Source organism: Tauraco erythrolophus, chromosome 7 (genome assembly GCF_009769465.1).
Source record: "Tauraco erythrolophus isolate bTauEry1 chromosome 7, bTauEry1.pri, whole genome shotgun sequence".
Taxonomy (NCBI): domain Eukaryota; kingdom Metazoa; phylum Chordata; class Aves; order Musophagiformes; family Musophagidae; genus Tauraco; species Tauraco erythrolophus.
Genome location: NC_141471.1, coordinates 46171920 through 46190553, shown reverse-complemented (window position 1 = coordinate 46190553; position 18634 = coordinate 46171920). Strand labels below are relative to the sequence as shown.

Sequence of the window (18634 nt, the reverse complement as noted above, 5' to 3'; positions counted from 1 at the left end):
CCATTATAGAATGAAGTCATTGAACCTTTGACATGAAGATAAGCTTTTTTATTGTACTAGAAATAGGACTAGATGAACTAATTTTACATTTGTAAAATACAGTAGTTAAATCAATGGAAAAAATTGATATGTTCCTGGAAAATTAGAAGAAGCATGTATTTTTTTTAAATTAAAAACAATATTATGGGAATACTGTGATGAGATATGAGATCTTTGAAAAACAGGAATGCTGCAAAAGGAACATCCTTCACTGGGGACATATGGTCATGACTAGCTTGGAGAATATCCCTGGGAAGTGCTGAACTTGAAATTGCTGCTCAATTCTGGACCAGTTTTTCTTGATTTGGCCATGTTATTTACAAACAGTGAAGTGTATCTCCCATGTTGCAAACAGGACAAGATGTACTTTTATATTTGATATAATGCAATGATATTTGATAATACTTGGTTGTTTTTTTTTCTCCTTTTTTTCTTTCATAGCAAGAATAAACAATATATTGTTTCTTTCTGATTTTTTTGTTTTTTTTTTTTTTGACAGCATAGAGAATTTTAGTGTAAAACAAATTATGGCACAGAGATCTGTTTAGAGCCAAACTGATGTGCGAAATTCTGTAAAAGCAGTAAATGCAACTGCATAGGTCTCCAAAATGACACAAGTGTTTCTTTTGTGACATTAGAATTTTACCTTTTTTCAAAAGTTTAACTTAAAATTGAGCATGAATATGGAGCTTTTGACTGCTATAAAAATTCTACTTTTAATATTCAAGCTACTTTTGTATAGCATTGAATTGAAAAGAAGCTCACGAACATTACTTTTCATCATAATTTAATTTTATTTTAAAATAATTGTTCTCTTAAGTCACATTTTTGCTTATATTACCTTGCTATTAATGGTCCAGTCCATACTGATTTATGGAATGTTATATCAAAACTAAAATTCACCATACATTAATTTGAGAGAGCTGATCTACTATGTGTTGCATTTTATGCAGAATTATTTGAGATCCTACCTCTTTATTTGAACCATAAATTACCATTAAAGAGATACTTTCAGCTGAATTTGTAGTAAGTGTTTTTATGGTAACCCAAGTGTGTGTGGTTTTGAAATTGAATTCTATTTTTTAAACTATGCCCATTATTATCCTCTTAGCAATTTGTGGTAAGAGTTATACTTCCAGCATTCCTTACTGCAAATAGTTAAAATTAATAGAACATAAAGCCAAGTGGCCACATCACATTTCATATTAAATTTTAGCTGCCACTGAACTAAGTAATAGTGGCACACTTCATCTTGGAATGGTGTTTATTTTGGCTGGGAATGTCTGACTATTGTACAACCTCTGCCAATGTTGCCATTGTTGTTAAAGAACCAAAAATTGCGGTATGTGAACATTTTATCTTTAAAGATCCCTTCCAACTCAAACTGTTCTAGGATTCTATAATTTTGTAGTAACTCATTTATAGAAGTTTAGAGAAATTAAATGAGGCTAACCAAAGAAATCTAGAGAAATATTTTTTCCATAATTTAAAAAAGTCGATAGAGGAATTTCTAATCCCTTTGAAATGCGGTGTTCTTTACAACTTGCGGTACTCTACAGTGGACTAGTCATCAGCATATGTTTCTGAACAGCTGGTACAGTGAGATCCAGATTTCATGGGACCTCCACCACTGTGACATCCATTTTGTGTGCCAGTGGGCAGTTGCAGAATTTGGAAAGGACTGCTTTTTGGTAAGATGACAGTCCTGCTATTCTTGCATGTCCTTTGCCATATATAAACATGATTACCTTTTGATTCCTGCAGGAATTATGCAAATAGCTGGTAGTTCTTTCCTTCCTCCCTTACAGTGTAAGAAAATCTAGGACTTTTACCTAGGGCTTCAGGGAGTGAGGTTTTACCTGCAGTTTTTTGGGGCCACAGTTGTCCAGTTTTATGTGGGTACTAGGAGAAAGATACTTTTAAAACATTTCAGGGAATTTTCAAGCAACTAGAGTCTTCCCGCACTTTAAAACTAGTATTGTAATACCATCTAGAGATCTCTCAGTTGGATTAACCAGGGTAATTTAATCATGGTAGTTTATAGATACTGCAGAAAGTATTTATTGCATTTCACTTTTGAAATCTAAGTATCCTGTTTTCTGTCTGTTTGGGTCAAATCATATGGTCGTAGAGTGAGTGGCAATTTTGGAAGGAGAAAAGGAAGAACACAGAGGAGGAACCTCTGATAGGTATAGTTTTTCCTGGGCTTATATTTAAAATATCTTTCCACTATCCAGAAAAGTACAAGGTCAATCCTTTTGATCATCTTCAGTGGCTTGAGAGGTCAGCCTGTGTGAACCTCATGAAGTTCAACAAAACCAAGTGCAAGGTGCTGCTTATGGGTTGGGGCAATCCCAAGCACAAATACAGGCTGGGTGGAAAATGGATTGAGAGCAGCCCTGAGGAGAAGGACTTGGGCGTGTTGGTTGATGAGAAGCTCAACATGAGCCGGCAATGTGTGTTTGCTGCCCAGAAAGCTAACTGCATCCTGGGCTGCATCAAAAAAAGCATGGCCAGCAGGTCGAGGGAGGTGATTCTGCCCCTCTACTCTGCTCTCCTGAGACCCCACCTGGTATACTGCATTCAGCTCTGAGATCCCCAGCATAAGGATATGGAGCTGTTGGAGCAGGTCCAGAGGAGAGCCACAAAGATGATGAGAGACTGGAGCACCTCTCCTATGAAGACAGGCTGACAGAGTTGGGGTTGTTCAGCCTGGAGAAGAGAAGGCTCTAGGGAGACCTTCTAGCAGCCTTCCAGTACCTCAAGGGGGCCTACAAGAAAGCTGGAGAGGGACTTTTGACAAGGGCATGTAGTCATAGGACAAGGGACAATGGCTTTAAACTGAAAGAAGGTAGATTTTGATTAGACCTAAGGAAGGACTTCCTCACTCTGGGGTGGTGAGGCACTGGAACAGGTTGCCCAGAGAAGCTGTGGATTCCTAGATCCACAATGTGTGCCCCATTCCTAGAAGTGTTCAAGGCCAGGTTGGATGAGGCTTTGAGCAACCTGGTATAGTGGAAAGTGTCCCTGCCCATGGCAGGGAGATCTTTAAGATCTCTTCCAACTCAAACCATTCTTTGGTTCTAAGTGCATCATATCATATACAGAAATATATAGTCTGTAGCTATAGATGAATGCTGGTCAGAAAATGAGATGTGTTACTTACTACATTACATCTTAATACTACTACATCTATACTTCATATGTATTGTGTGTATTAGACATTCATTTGTCTGCAAACTCATTGCACAAATTTTTAATTTTAGCAGGGTGTGGAAAACAGAGACTAATGTCCCCACTCTAAAACAGATAATGAAAAAGCGCTTGCAAAAAATCCAAACCAGAACTGTAGCTGTTTCTCAGAAAGCAACAGTTTCTTCTTGGCTAGTGGTAGTGAAGAAAAGGCAGCAGAAAACCTTCGAGTCAGTTTTGTGTCCACTGAAGTCAGTATAAAGTGCATGAGGTTGTTAAGTCTGAATTCAGCTGTTGATATTTATTTGACGTAGAATCACAGTACAGCTATTTAACGGTGCTTAGAAACTTTTTGAATTGAGAAGTATTGTAATACAAATTGCGTTCCAGGTACGTTTAACAGCTTAGTTACAGCTGAGCTGGCTGTTACTGAAAGGGTTGCTCCCAGCTACGTTCTAAACGTACAACAAGAGCTAAAAGGGGCAGCTGCAGACATTATCATTGCACTTTCTTCTGAATCGATATTGGCCCAAGTTCTAGAAATGTGTGTTCCTTGTAAAGTACGAAAATACTGGTGCAGAAATGGTCTGGCTGTTCAGCCATGCTAGTGTGATCAGCTGCTATCTGTATCCTTATAGGCAAAAAGCGAATTTAGAGCATATAGGAACAGATAAAATTATTTGGTATCTTCTGTGGCTGTTTCTTTGGAGGCTATTTGGCTTGTCTGTAGAAGGCTCATCTCCTATGTTTGTTTATTCTACCTTAAGTTAGTACTGCAAAGGTCAATAAAAACATCTCTTCAGAGGATAAATGGAATGAGTAAATCTCTGGGAGTGTCAGTCTAGTACCTTCCTAAGTAGTAAACGTGCATGTGCTTATAAAAATTTTTCAGTCAGTAACATTAACTGTCTCACTTTGGGGATGAGGAAGTATAAATTATTCTAATAATATAAACCAATAATTATTACATTGCAAAAACATGAGATGAATACTCTTGTGTTCTCTGAGTCTTTATGTTGCCTTTGCAGTATCTTTGATGTCACTAGGAGTGCATATAAGTTACGCCTTCCCAAACTACACCTTGTTCTGTGCATTTGATTTTGTATTCATGCAAAGGTTGAGTCATCCTGGATTCCAGACACCCAGGCAAGGAGAATTAAGGTTGCTATGGGAATCACAGAGCAAATGTTGAACTAAAAGTACCCTATTTGTCCATACGGGTTATGTCAAGAGTGAACTTGGTTCATTGTTTCTGGTTTTGTTTTTTTTTTTTTCTAAATCTGAAAAATATAAATGATGCAAACATGGCATCTTTTCATAAGTATTTTTCAGCCTGTAGTTTAGTAGTAATTGAGCATGTGCAAAGGTGATCATTTTCAATGATTTAACAAATGGCAGTTTTATAAACTAGGGATAATACAGTGGGTATGATAGCTACATTCAGACATTGCTGCAGCTTTCATTTTCTTAAGCAATTGCAGAGAAGCTAAGATTACTCTTTACAGTTATTAAAATATTTCATTAAATTTTAAGTAAATGGGAGGTTCCCAAAGGAAAATGAAAGAAGTCAGATTCGAAGGGAATTCAGTCTCCAGCTTTTGAGTGCCTTTAAAACTGTCATTTAATTTTGTACGTAAAACAGAATTCAGCTGTTCTGTTTTATATACATTAAAAAACAGCATAACATAGCATACGTTTACCTACATTTTTTGAAAGCTATGAGGCTGTTTCTTTCATAATTAAAGCACAAATACTGTAGTAGTTTCAATTTAGAGTTGAATAGACAGTTTGAAAATGAAGCTTTAAAGAAAATATAAATCAGTAATTCTTTTGTCAGATCAGGGTATCGCATCTCCTGGTTGCTTGTTTAGTGGCCTTGCTTTCAGCGTGAGCTTTGGGTGACTGGCTGGTGCAGCAGCGATCGTCCTAGCAAACCCTCTGCAACTCTGTTTTTAATGCAAATTACTGCTTCCAAGATACATGGACTGTTTTGTTAATCCACACTTAAATGCTATTTTTATTAAATTAAGAAGATATTTTTGAATGTTCTCAGTGGGAATAGATGACAATGTAATATTAGGTGGCTAGAGCCGAGTTTCAAATAGTAAGTACAGAAAGTACTTACGTAAATGCCCTCCAGGAGAAAGTAACCATAGAAATGGTTCCTATATTTTAACCATACTGTTCAGTTTACATTATTATACAGGTTTATCGAGGAACTTACTGTAAACTTCAGCTCCTTGTGTAACACCCAAAGTGCTGCATGCTACTTTAAGAAATACAGGAAACACTTCGATTTTACAACAAATGAGAATAGTAAACACTATAGCTCTCCTCTGTTGTTTAACGAAGACCTGATCTCTAGCAGCTTTTGCTACATGTTCTTATTGTGATCTCCATCTCTAATGTTTGGCTTGCTGGTTTTGAATGATTTAGAAACTGTGTGTGTTACATGGATGGTTTTAAGCAGCTGCCTATGTGCTTCTTGCTAGCAATTCTGATTTCTGACAACATGCTTTTAAAGATGGCTAAAAACATGACGCAACATTTCATTCAACAATCTAAACTGAACTATATCTGCCTGAATTTGACGTATGCTTTTAAGTAGCTTTGTATTATAGGTACTAGATGTATACTTGTAATTTATCGATTATTTTTATTTTTTATTGTGGTTCATCTCTTTGTCTTCGGCTCCAGAAACATAGTCCTATGTTCTTGCTTATACTGCTTAGCATGTTCTTCCGATGTTATACTGTGTTCCTGGGATGACTGCGTGCAGTTTTTCACATAGACATCTCCAGTTATCCAATTGCAATTTTATTGGTAGGTCTAAGCTGGCAGACACAAAACACGTGAATTTGTAGAGAAGTTGCTGTGTAAATGCAATTCAGCCATATTACAGAATGTCATAAATTGGCTACTCAAAATCATGGTAGTGTATGTTAAATCACTTCAGTGCTGTGAAGTTAATGATGTCAATTTAAACTAGTTGACAGGGTATTTTACCCGTTCGCTGGGTAAAAACCTGGCTGGATGGCCAGGCCCTAAGAGTTGTGGTGAATGGAGTTAAATCCAATTGGCGGCCAGCCACGAGTGGTGTTCCTCAGGGCTCAGAAATGGGGCCATTTCCATCTAATATCTTTATCAATGATCTGGATGAGGGAATCAAGTGCACCCTCAGTAAATTTGCAGATGACACCAAGTTGGACGGGAGTGTTGATCAGCTTGATGATAGGAAGGATCTACAGAGGGATCTGGACAGGCTGGATCAATGGGCAGAGGCCAATCGTATGAAGTTCAACAAGACCAAGTGCCAGATCCTGAACTTGGGTCACCACAGCCCCATGCAACGCTACAGGCTTGGGGAAGAGTGGCTGGAAAGCTGTCCGGAAGAAAAGGACCCGTTGGTGTTGGTCGACAGCTGGCTGAATATGAGCCAGCAGCGTGCCCAGGTGGCCAAGGTGGCCAATAGCACCCTGGCTTGTATTGGAAATGTGTGACCAGCAGGACTAGGGAAGTGATCGTCCCACTGTACCCAGCACTGATGAGACTGCACCTTGAATATTGTGTTCAGTTTTGGGCCCCTCACTACAAGAAAGACATTGAGGTGCTGGAGTGTGTCCAAAGAAGGGCAATGAAGCTGGTGAAGGGTCTAGGGCACAAGTCTTAAGAGGAGCAGCTGAGGGATCTGAGGTGGTTTAGCCTGGAGAAAAGGAGGCTCAGGGGAGACCTTATTGCTCTTGAAAACTACCCAAAAGGAGATTGTAGTGAGGTGGGTGTTGGTATCTTCTCCTAAGTAACAAGTGATAGGATGAGAAGAAATGGCTTCAGGTTGTGCCAGGGGAAGTTTAGGTTGGATATTAGGAAAAATTTGAACTCAATCTTCAAGGTCTCTTCCAACCTAAAAGATTCTATGATTCAGCTTTGGGACATGGGGAGAATTCAAAAGGGGTGGATTTGGAATGCTTTGTCACAAGTTAGAGGTGTGCTTTATTCAAGGCTCAGGAATTGCAAGATTAGATAGTTTTGATAGTGAGAGTTCACTTGCTTTTCAGAAAAATGAGGTGAATATGCTGTAAGATGGGGAAGAAATGTCTACTTTGATTGAAATTGAAGATCATTTCAGTGTATACTGGAAAGCTGAGAGTTGTTTAAATGACAGAAATAAAATTTTATTTTACGCTTGAACACTACAAGCTAGGTGGCAGGGGGGTGAAAGAAAGCATAAGCATTGCTGGGAAAGGGAAGAGCACTGGAAGTGTCCATCAAAAATTTGGGTAAGTACTATATGGTATATTGGACTACTCTGAATGGCTGCATGTGTGTTTATATATTCCCGGGTGGAATGGAATAATTAAAAAAAAAAAAAAAATTAGAAAAGTTGAGTTACATTTTCTAGCAACAAGTGTTCTGAGAAACCTCTTCATCCTTGAAGCTACACATGTTGAAATGTGGAATTTATGTTCCAGTGCAACATTGCCTTTTACCTTCTGAAAACTGATTTCACTCAAAGAACAAAAAGCAGGTTTTATCCAGAGTATGCTATATTGCAGTAAACTAATAGAATTTTCCTGTGATTGCTGATGTTGACTTAATGACTAGCAGCAGCCTTTTAGGTGCTCTGTTGAATGCTTAAAATTCACAAATGGGCCTTAATTGCTGATAATCAAAATATGCTTTTTGCCTCTGTGCTATAGCTATTGACTTCACCAAAGCGATCCTTCTGAAATGTGTAAGAAAACTTGTACTCAGAAGAGCCTGTAGAATAGCACCTGCTTATGAGCGAAGTTTTACCTAAAACTAATGACTTTCCTTGCAGATTTTGAGGTAATTTTTATAGTAAATTTACGTAAGAATGATTCCCTGCAAGATGTTTTTTTATAAGCTGTGTTCTCAATGCTGCATTCTACAATTTAAAATACAACAGTGTGCTTCCCGCTTGGCTGGATGGCAACCCGTCGCTGTCCAAGGTTTATTGAACTTGCAAGCTCCTTCCTTTTGCTTCTCTAATTTTTGATTCTGGAAGCAACTCAAGGCAGGGGAAACAACCTTGGCAGCTACTGTCTGCTTTTTCTCTGTGATTTTACCTCAAGATCCCAATACTCTACTCTCCTTGTCTTTGATAGTAAATGGTAAGTCTTAGTAGGTGACCATTAGTAGGATATGGTTAATATAGCAGTTAGATTAGCGAATGCTCAAGAAAAGAGCTCACGGTGGGGGAACCTAGCACTGATTAGTTGTGTTTTGGTACAGACCTTATACTCATAGCAAATGTCATGCATTACCTATACATGTGTGAAATATCCACAGGGAGCTCTAATGCAACGGGCAAAAAAGAACATCTGTCACATCTCCTGCAATAGACCCTGATCCCAGGACATCTCCCTCCAGTGACGAAATGACCAGTGCTAGATTGATGCTGATCATTTTGCAGGAAATGGATTGCCCACTCAGGCTGATTTGTGGGGAAAAGTAATGCTCATTGATATATTTTGTCTGAATCATGCTCTTTCACTTCAGTATTTATTGTGGCAGACAGCTCTTACTGAAAAGCTTTAACTTCTCACCTAAAGACTTGTGAAGTAGCTCCATGAAACACTCTTAAGATAGCTGACACTATCGGAGGAATTTTGTTTTCCTCCGGTGTTTTAGTATTTGGTTTGTAAATCTTCCTCTTCCACAGGGAAAAGAACGTGAAGTTTATGTTGATTTGGAAGGGAGAAGTGTTCTCCTCTTCAGATCTTTAGCAGCAAGAAGGAATTATCAGAATATGCTAACTAGCAAATTTTGGGAGGATGACAGAGAAGGGTGTGGGTTTTTGTGGGGTTTTTGTTTGTTTGTTTTGTTTTCTTTTTTTAAACTAGCCATAACATATGTAGCTATTCAAGGGAAGTTAAATATTCAGGGTATTGATTAAGATTAAAAGCATTCTCTAGTTCAGAAAATCCAAGATTGTCTGTCTGCTAAAACGTTCTCTGGCAAGATTTGAACTTTTCGTCCTAGTCTGTCTCCATGGACACAAGGTCTTTTCCATAATTTGTCTCCCCTCCCCCCCCGCCTCCCCGTTTCCTTTCTATCATTCACTAACCCATTTCTCAGGTGAGGAGGAGGATAGATTTAATACAGAAAGCATGCATTTAACCTTAAGTCTGGAATTTTGGTCATAAAGAAGTGTGGTAAGGAGTCTACCTGAGGTAGCAAAGGGACGCATCTGGTTTCATCTGGTTTGTTTTGACCTGAAGTAGGTAAGCTGTTTTGCTGAGATTTTTGGAGGCGTTCTCAGGGATCCTGCCAGAGCTGCTAGATCCTCTCTTCTAACTAGCAGATGTGTTGCAAGAGCTGTGAACCTGTCTTTGGTGTCTCTCTATTTGCCAGATACGAGAAGCGAAGTTCATAGAAGCTCACAGTGGACAGTCAGGTTGTCCTTGGGAGTGTTAAACATCCAAGTAAAGTGTCTGCATAAAGTCCCAGAGAACGTTGACAGTTACAGATGTCATACGCTCTTCGATATTTTGAAGAAAGATCTGTTAAGGATATCTTATGTCTTTTGTAAAACAGGTAGTTAGGTCAGCTCCTTTAATTGCTGAGCTTCTGCCTCTTTTAAAGCATTGAAGGAGCTTTCTGCTGTATACCTGGCTTGCAAAGAGACTGATAATTTCTTGGGATGGTAGATTGCTTTCCTCCTCGGGTACTGGAAGAGATGTTTAAGGCTTCCGGACTCATCAACAAAGACGACCCTTTTCCTTTTTTCCTCCCTCCTCCAAAGCCAGCAACCTTATGGGCTAAAGCAATAGTATGCAGACCTACAAAATACAAAATCTGATATTTGTAGCTGTGCAACTAACAGCAAGGGAGCTTGGAGGTGAGACTGGTAAGCACTGGATAGCAGACCAATGAATAAGAAGTCTGTAGTCCATCAAATGATAGCACATAAATGAGTACGAAGTCTGTAGTGTATCAAATGATTAATGAATGTTGTCTTCACAAAATAGAATGATGTTATGTTGTAAGGATATTCAGAAAGTGTCTAAGTTATAGAATTTAAAGATATAAAATAGGAATTGAATGTGTGAAGAATGGAGCATAGGATCATGTCTAGTATGTGAGTAAGTTAACTAGCCAATTTAAAAAGTACGTGGCAGGAGTTGGTAAATAACAGTTGCTCCCTGGAGTATAAATCCTGTGCTGAGATCCCTGGAGAGCTCATAGCCCCTGGAGGTGCTGATGTCAACCAGTGGAACAGCAGCGACATCAATGGAAGCAGCAGATTGGAAAGAATGGGTAAGAACAGGAAACAATTGAGCCAGACTGCCTCCTCCACACTTTGTTTTCTCCTGGTTGTCTTAAACTTGGCTTTTAGAATCAGTCCTAGTGACATTTGCTCTCTGTTCTGTAAGGTTTTCCTCAAAAGGAACCACCCTGTGGAGTGTGCAATGAGAAGACTGAGCAAAAAGAGCCAAAACAAAACCCCAAAGGAAATAATATTTTGTTAGCTGAGACAATGAAGATATGTAGCAACTGGCTTTTCAGTTGTTCCCTTAACAGAGATTATGTGGGTTCCTGGTTAGGGAGAAGAGAACAAAATAGCGGATGGGAGTGGGGGGAACTTGTTTTTATTCTCCTCTGAGGGAAGAAATAGAATTGTGCCAGCAGAGACGAGGACTGAAAAGAAAAAGAAACATACCCTGGTGATTAGCTGCCATCGTGATTGTCAGAGGTATAGGTCTGTTTGTTCCGTCACTTTGTGTGTCTCTGTCTGCAAATTACATGCCAAGTGAAAATTAACTTGCTCCCTTGAAGCTTCATTGATAGGATGTATGTGTCTAAGGCTTAATAACTATTATATAACAAGCCATTCCAATTTTACTGTTCATTGTTTGCTTCTTTAAAATAATTGAGGTCAAGCCGGCTGCTACCCTGAGGTGACAGTAATGGAGAATTATGTGCTTATCATCTGTAATGGGAGAGAAGCAGTAATCAAGGAAGGACAATTGATATGGATGTCATTATCTGGTTCCATCTTTCCAAGATGCTTTCAGAGTATCTTACTTGGTGTTCTAGGATCCTTTCTTAAAATATTTTTTCTCATTAGCATATTAATGTTCACAGGGTCTACTGTGAGTCTTCATCCAGATTGAAGCTTTGTGGATAGAATTCCCTTCTGTTCATAGCTTAAGGAGATTCTTTTTGGTCAAAAGCTCAGATTTTATTGTAAGGAAAGGGTACAGATATGTTACTTGTGGAACTTAAGCATGTTTGTTGTCATCTGATCTTGTAAATGTTTCTACACTAGACACTTTTAAAACTGAAGTGCAAAATTGTCTTTATAAGAGATTTGTGTTAGTATATTGCAGTATTTCTACTAACAACCTCTGTGTATAGCTCTTTCACTTTAGTCATATATTAAGCTGTAATTTTGCCTTCCTAGCTTGCATGGTATTGATGGAATCCCATTAGAAGATCTGTGGACGTGACTTTACTGAAGAAAAGAGAGAAGTCTATAAATCCTATCAGAAAATTTAATTTGTCAAGTAGTAGGATGCACATAGCAAGTGACCTTGAGTAGTCTTGAGAACACTTTTCAGAAATTAAGCCAAGGCAAAAGTTCTCTTGCTCTGCAGTGGTTAGATATAAATGTTAACTCAAAATGAAATACAATAAATTGGAAAAAAATACCATTTTTACTGCAGCTGCAGAAGCTATCTTAATTTGTCAGACTTATTAATTGGAGAGGTATATGTTTCGAGCTGGTGATTAACAGTACTTAAAGTAGTCATTTTGCATGTTGTTTATGCTCTTTCCTTTCTCCGAATAAATAGTTGAGAGGGAAAGTTTTGCAGAAATACTAAGTGGGAATTGTGAATTTGAGCTGAGTTAGTAGCTAGTGTGCCAAATTAATGGACGGTGTGATTGCTTTAGTGACGTTGCAGTTCCAGGTATCTTTATCTTACATTTCGATACATACTTGGTATGTGTGTGTATATATATATATGTGTGTGTATATATATATAAAAATATTTTTGCATATATTAGTTGTCTGTTTTAACTAATAATTTTTAAAATATGACAGTTTGTGGTGGTGTTGATGAAATATAGGTCAAGATTGCAAGAGGAGTCCTTGCTCAAGGTCAGAATTGGTGACTATATTAGGTTTACATGGCAACCCAATGTATTTGGTTTACAATGGCTTAGAAGGTTTTTATTTTTTGTGCATGGACTTTCTTATCTTCTGTCACTCATGTGCTTTTGCTTTTAAAAAAAGCAGCGTTGTATATTAAAGAAAATAAAAAACCAAACCCCATGGTATATGCTTGTTTAAGATTGAGAACCAAGGTCCTGACTCATATAACTTAAAACTTACTCTGGGGTGGTTTGAAAAGCTAATCTGTCCTTGTGTCCTTTGCCAATGTCTTCTGAAATGTTTTTCTCTTGGTACTGTTGTCTAAAAGTAAGAAACTAGTATTTCCAGAAAGTGTATGTGCGTGTGACAGAGAGAGAGAGATATGTTGTGTTTTCATGTAACACTTTTATTTAAAAAACAACAACAATAAAAACCTCAACCAACCAACCAAACAAAAAAAACACAAAAAAGTGAAGAAGCAAACTGGCTATTTCTCAGTCTTTGAAGGCAGTAAACTTCTCACAAGGGCAACCTGACTTAGAGTTGATAAGAAAGTGATCTGCATTGCATTTCTGTTACTATTTAAATGTCTAAAGCTTTTCCCAGACAACTGTTTATTTTACTGATGCTCGGGTTTTCATGTTAGCACTGTGTTGTTTATTTTCCCATGTTTCTAATAATTGTTTTCAACTTGCATGCAGTCAGTAATGAAAAGGATTTAAAAATAAAAATAGCTGCATTATATCTTTCAGAGGAGTTGCCTGGAGATGAGTAGGTGGACAATGTGCTGCTAACGGTGGCACAGAGAATACTACAGTAGAGAGAGAATTTTTAACTGATGGAGCCGAATGTCTCCTTGATGAACAATTTCTAACACGTCACAGAGGAGCTTGTTGATACAGAATTTCTGTGGATTTTCAGTGCTGAAAGAATATTTTCATTTTTCTCTGGAGTGGTTTGGATTTTTTCATACACATGGGTAGGTGTGTCTTAATACCTACTGTAAAAGGATTCAATATGTGTGAAGATCAATCCAAAAAAGGAAAATACCATATGTTAAAATTTAAATTGCTTATGTGTGTATCAGATTGTGGCTGAGGAGGTCCTGAGGAATGTTCCTCAGGTTTTGTATTCCAAAAGAAGGGTAGGAAGATCTGAAGTATTTAAATCATTATATAGAAAGACAGAATTGGTGACACTACTCATTTTCTTGGCCAGCTCCACATGGCCGGCATGACAAAGGGAGAGTGTCTGCTTGGCCTTTGAGGTAACGTGGCTGATGTCATTTTTCCTTTGCTTCAGGGAGCTTGTGGGAGATGTCCCTGAGACAGCCGTGGAGCGGGTAGTTTTGTAGCTAGCTTATAGCTGGTGTTTGCTTTAGGTTTTTGTAATGCACTGTTATTTGGGTGAAATCCTGCAGGGTCATAAATTCTAGAAAGGAAGATGTTCTGATTATCATAATACCAGTCTGGGCTGGACAAACAGACTTAGACCTGTTAGTCCTGGAGTCTGGATAACAAGAGCATTTCCACTGTAAACAAAATCATGTCAAAAGCAGTCATATGCTCTTCTATTTAGGTGTGACTATTCAGTTTTCTTCCTTTGAAGTTTTTATTTATCTTTTGTTTAGGATGGGAGGAAAAAATCTTTTACAGAAAGTTTTATTATTATATTATATTATTATTATGTATACTTAATAATTGGGAATCTGTCTCTCTAGTTCCAGAAACAGATTGAAGCCTTAAATAAAAAATTACATTCAGGTTTTGTAAGATGATTTCTCAGCATGGGAAAGATTGATATATCATCTAGTATTTTAACAACATACTGCATTACTGTAATTTTTTCTTTTAGCACAGAAAATAGTACCTCAATTTTTCATTACTATTTCTTAAATTTATTTCTAGCAGCTAATTTTGGCTTATTTACTGTATGAAAGAATGTTCTTTCCTCTTATTATGTCTGAAATACATTTCTTTGCAATTCTAGGATATCTCATATCTTTTTCTGCCTATCTTTCACGTATTGTGGGGGTCACCCTGAGATTAGAGTAATTTCTGCTTACCCATTTGTTTGGAATCTTGTCACATAACCGTTTGATCCCATACATCGTGGTTGGCAGTGTGTGCACAACAGAAAGATCCAGGAGGTGCAATTCCAGCTGCAAAGGAGTAGTTAGTAGTTGCCGTGGCTGGGGTAAGTGGGGAAAGCAATCAGACAGGATTTTAAGATCAGCCAGGGAAAGGAGAAAGGAGGCCGCAACAGAAGCTGTGAATTGGCTGTTTTGAAGCAAGTGGTAGAGAGTGGATGACCTACTGAGGGGAAAAAAAAGAGATGATTCCTGTTGCATTCAGTCTTCTGTGAGGGCGTCATTGGGTGACAGGTTTCTTTGAGGGTAGTGTCATTCGGAAGAATTGTGTTGAGTTTGTGTGGCAAGGTTTTGGTAGTGGAGGGGCTACTGGGGTGGCTTCTGTAAGAAGCTGCTAGAAGCCTCCCCTGTGTCTGATAGAGCCAGTGGCAGCTGGCTCCAAGATGGACCCACTGCTGGCTAAGACCGAGCTAATCAGTGATGATGGTAGCACCTCTGTGATAACATGTTTCATAAGGGGAAAATACTGCTGTGCGACAGCAGCCAGAGGAGAGGAGTGAGAATACGTGAGAGAAACAACTCTGCAGACAGCAAGGTCAGTGAAGAAGGAGGGAGAGGGAGGTGCTCCAGGTGCCAGAGCTGAGATTCCCCTGCAGCTCATGGTGAAGGCCATAGCAAGGCAGGCTGTCTCCCTGCAGCTCATGGAGGTCCATGGTGGAGCAGATATCCACCCTGCAGCCCATGGAGGACCCCATGCTGGTGCAGGTGGATGTGCCTGAAGGAGGCCGTGAATTCATGGAGAGGCAGTGCTGGAACAGGACCCTGGCAGGACCTGTGGACCCGTGGAGAGAGGAGCCCATGCCGGAGCACTGGTGACTCCATGGGGGACTCATGCTAGAGCAGTCTGTTCCTGAAGGACTGCACCCCATGGAAAGGACCCATATTAGAGCAGTTTGTGAAGAGCTGCAGCCCATGAGAAGGACTCATGTGGGAGAAGTTTGTGAAGGACTGTCTCCCATGGGAAGGACCCCATGCTGGAGCCGGGGGGGGGGGGTTGGGGGGGGCTGGAGAGAGGGGGGGGGGGGGGAGAGAGAGAGAGAGAGAAGGAAGCAGCAGCAGCAGAGATGATGTGTGGTGAACTGAGTGCAACCTTCAGCCCTGCTGAGGGGGAGGAGGAGGTAGAGAAAATCAGGAGTGAAGTTGAGCTTGGGAAGAAGGGAGGGATGAGGGGAAGGTGTTTTAAGATTTGATTTTATTTTCTCTTCTCATTACCCTACTCTAATTTTGGTTGATGATAAATTTAATTAATTTCCCTAGATCAAGTCTGTTTTGCCTGTGACAGCAATTGGTGAGTGATCTCTCCGTGCCCTTATCTTGACCCATGAGCCTTTCATCATGTTTTTCTCCCCCTGTCCAGTTGAGGAGGGGAGAGAGAGAGTGTTTTGGTGGGCACCTGCTGTCCAGCCAAGATCAACCCATCACAAGAATACAGACGAAACCTGAGAATTTCTGGCAGGCTAAAAGGTCTGAATCTCTTCACACTTCAGGAACAGCTGTTAATAGGGAACACATAATGTAGTCTACTTGTTCTCCTGCTGCAGGCTGAAGGTGGAGATAGGAGCAAACCCTGCCTATGGTTCTAGCCCAAGACTTCCTCTTACTGAACACTTTGTGGTTAGGTAAATGCAGTCCTACCGATGTTAGATACATGTGCACACGTACAATTACTTTTAATACATGTAGTCCTGATAGTTCTTTATTTTTTTCTATTTTATATCTAGCATAGAGTTGTATTTCTGAAGTTTGAATGCATTTGTGGGAATATGCAGTTTCTTTCCCATATTATGAGAAGCTATTTATAGGTGAAGAGGGAGTGTCAAAGCTGAAACAGGAGTGGAAAGAGAAGTGGGTTGAGGCTTGGTGAGGAGATACGGGCAAATAGTCTTTGCTGTTGTAAAAACCGGAGAACTACTACTTTAAGCTGTCTGTTTGCAAATGGGGAGGATGGAGAGCTGAAAGGTTCTAAAATAACCCTGTGTAAGAGCAAAGTCATTCAAAATTAAGCCAGACATTTCACTTTGGAAAAAGAAAGTCACAATTTAACTTTCTCAAAATCAAAGCTTTTCATTCTGGTTTTGAAACCAGCTTAGAGTGCTGATAAATCAAGCACTGTGCCTCCCCTCTCCCCCGAGACAGCAAAAAGAAGATCCGTAAGTAAAATAGAGGATTATGCTATAGCTGCACGGCCTAGTGTCTGTCCTGTTAAGGGTTAATGTGTTTATTGAGTTTTGTCTACCATGGTTTGGTGTTTTTGTATTAGTTCCTCTTTGGTTTACTCTTTTTAAAACAACCACACTTTAGCTCTTTTAAAATCTTTTGTCAATGACTTGTTTAATAAATATATTGACAGGCATGTAAAAAAATTGAGTTATTTCAATAACGTACATTATTTCCTTTCCTTTTGCCACAGAGTTGTTCTGTGACTCTCTAGAATAGGGGTGAGTCTTCCTTTTTGTTCTGTTCGTTTAACGCCTTAGACAAAGTGGGTTTTTATCAGTGCTCGAGCAGTAAATACTCAGCAAGCTCTAATACTTTGAATCCTACACAAAAGTTGCGGTTCCTGGTGTCTTCTGCTGCATCAGGTCTGCAGAAGAGCTGTTGGTATTGCAACTGTAATGTGAAACTAGCACAGAAAGGGTGAATCAAAAAGGCTAGAGAATATTAAGACTCAGCAATACCTTGTATTGGATAAAGGGAGAATAAATAATTAATCTTATCTAATTTTCTACTAATCTAGGAAGAATGTAGTGAGAAAAGCCTGTAGAGCTTTGGGCTAGGTGATAGCTGCAAACGTTCAGTTTTCCAAATGTTTCCTAAGCTCTCCAATCAGTTTATTTTACACTTGCGTCTTAGCTGCAGAAGAATGTAGTTGTCCTTTATTAAAGGGGAGGGATTAATGGAAACGTTTGAAGTTTTCAAAGTTTTATTTCACAGAATGTTTATTTATTTATTTATTTATTTATTTCCTGTGGAAGCAAATATTTGGAAATGTAAGCTGTTTCTAACAAAAAGAAAACAGGAAGGTAGGAAAACTGATCACAGAGATATAAATGTTCTATTTTCGTTTTGAAGTGAAGCATGAGAACGTCAGGTTTTCAACTTCATACTCTAATTCAGGATGGGATAAGGAGGGAAGCAGTTTTCCATACAATTATATTATGCAGTCTTCCACAAAGATGATGTTTTTTCTCTGAGCTCTACATTGTTTGCCTGCCTGATCTCTTTTCCTGAGGGAATATTTGCACGACTGTGTGTCTGTGGTGCTGTTGGTTTTGTTTTAGTTTCGAAGCAACCTTCTGTCCGTGCTGTGGAGCTCAGTTACATGGTATGTGACTTCTCAAAGCAGAGCACTGCCTGGGGTTCTAGCAGTTCCCTAAAGCTGTGTATCGTGGAGGTCTGTGTCACCTTCTCACTGATCTTGTTTTCTGTCAAAGGGAATTAAAATTGACTGTAGCTTCTACAGAAGCTTTGGCCTCTGTTTTAAATGTTGACTATTAAAATGTCATTATTGTTAACCTTCAGCAAGGCATTTTGCTAAATTTCCTTACAAACCTTACAACAACAGTTTTTCTCTTAATTCTACTCTAACTTGTTTTCAACGATTGTTATTTACATCTTTGAGTTCAGTTTCCTTTCTTACTTTTCAGTGTGCTCAACCTATTCTTTCTTAATCAGTCTATTTACCACAGTGTAGGGAGGCTTTGAAAATATAATAATTAAAAAGTCATGAAGTTCATAATAATACATTTTTACAGTATAGTAACTTGGACAAATGGAACTTTAATCTTCATTGTTTACAAAGTCTTCAGATACTTTTTCTAAAGCTTTCGAGTGTGAACCTATAATTTTTTTGCAAGGTAAATGTAAGAAAAGAGACTTGTGTGCACGTATAATTTCCTGCAGACTGTAAAAATGGGGAGAGAAGTTTTAAACATCTCCTCTTTCTTTTGGCTTTAGGAAGGATTTTGGAAGCTTGCTGATTTGTTTAAAGAACAGCCTGCTCAAATTACATTGATTTTTATCCGCTATACAAGCATGCGTTTCATCTTCATCTGGATGGTCCAAATCTAGAAACAGATTAACTTTCTCCCTGACAGATGATATTCATATCTGATAGTAAATAAGTACTCTAA

The 18634-nt window shown here is 38.8% G+C and overlaps 1 protein-coding gene across 4 annotated transcripts in view; it reads left to right on the top strand.

The window, feature by feature from the left end:
- The window catches only part of OSBPL10 (oxysterol binding protein like 10), a 112902-nt gene that overhangs the window by 49922 nt on the left and 44346 nt on the right, over window positions 1-18634 (top strand). The window lies entirely within an intron of this gene.